At 31.6% G+C, this 1,666-nt stretch overlaps 1 pseudogene; it reads left to right on the top strand.

Moving 5' to 3' along the window:
* Positions 1 to 8: 8 nt before the first annotated feature.
* LOC108554367 (peptidyl-prolyl cis-trans isomerase CWC27 homolog) lies at positions 9 to 1,146 on the top strand (annotated as a pseudogene).
* Positions 1,147 to 1,666: the final 520 nt, after the last annotated feature.

Here is a 1,666-nt window from a genome sequence, read left to right on the forward strand (position 1 = left end):
GAAATTTCATACAATTATGTATGGAAGGATATTAGGGTGACGCTATATTTCATAGAATTATCAGAAGGTTCCTAACACAAGATGGTGATTCCACAAGTACAGGAGAAGGTGGTAAAATATATGGAGAACCATTTAAAGTCAGACTATATTTAAAAATTAAATAACTCCCTTTTTTATTCAAAAGTAATTATTGGATATACGTGTTTTAGGACAAATTTCATACAAGACTACGTTTTTGTCGACGAGATTTAATTGCGATGGCTAATGCTGGAAAAGATGACAATAGTTCCCAATTCTTCTTTACTGTTAGTTCTACACTAGACCTGTAGAATAAGCGTACAATCTTTGGTAGAGTTACTGGATCATCTATCTATAGCATGCTTAAACTCCAAGAAGCACTTGTAGATGAGGTAAATTTAATGTTTGCAACAATATATAACAAGAATTCCTATAAATATAATATTTTCTCTGTTTTGTAGAATGATAAACCACTTTATCCTCCAAGATTGATAAAACCTATAATATTGAACAATCCATTTTCTAATATTATACCAAGGATAATAGTACAAGAATGTGAACATGTAAAGGACAGTTCAGAAACTCAAACAGCAGGAGTAAAGTACAAATCATATATGTTTGCAGAATTTTGCCCCGGTAGAGTTGTTCTTTGTTACGAAAAATTTTGTTACAGACATTTCAATCTTCTATCATTTCGTGAAGAAGCAGATGAAGATGAAGAAGAATCTCTGATATTAAATAAAGAGATTAGTGGTAAGAGCAAATCAGCTCATGATCATTTAACTGATCCAAAATTAAGCTCGCAACAAGCTGTTGAACCACCTGGACTTGCAAATAAAAAAAGGACGGAAGACCGCAGTAGCGATTGGGAAAGTGACGACGAAGTAAAAGCTCAAGAAGAATTAGAAGTTATAAAGAAAGAGAAAGAGTTGGTTTATTGTTTACGTTATAAATATGTTATAGAAAGTAGGAATTTTTATTGACTGTCTCTTATATTTATATTTTCAAAGCAATGAAGAAAAGGATAAAAAATACATTTTGAGAGATACGAAAAAGGAACCGAGGAAAGTACAAAATTATAAAATAGGTGATGCTGAAGATGACAAGAATATAAAGGAAAATGAATAGGGAATAAAAAACTCCTTATGGGGTTTAGCACAAGAGAAAGTCGAGGAGATGCACGATAAGAGATATCAAGAATTATTAGGATAACTCATGTATTCCAATAGAATCATTTATCATATGTCTATGAATATTGTACATATATATATATATACATATATGGTCGTTATAATGATAATTATTGCGTGATATGTATTACGAAACATCTTCTCAGATTCTAATGTCTATATATCATTATTTATTATGTCGTTAACAATTAACATGTATATGTGATACTTTCAAAGTGAATAAAAAGTACTTCAACATATAACCATGGCAGTTTCGTTTTCTTTTTACCAAGAATGAAACAGCGCATCCTCATCTATGACTTCATGTTAGTCTGGCTTTTAGGAGAGTAGAGAGAAGGAATAAAAATGGGTTATACTTATTTATCTCCTTTTATTGTTTTCTTTCTCCCGCCCAACGGGTCACGAAGTTTTTCATTCGACAGTTTCGATCAGCGCCTTTATAATTTCGCTGCAATGCT

This window comes from Eufriesea mexicana, unplaced genomic scaffold, assembly GCF_001483705.2.
Source record: "Eufriesea mexicana isolate 0111107269 unplaced genomic scaffold, ASM148370v2 scaffold19344, whole genome shotgun sequence".
NCBI lineage: Eukaryota > Metazoa > Arthropoda > Insecta > Hymenoptera > Apidae > Eufriesea > Eufriesea mexicana.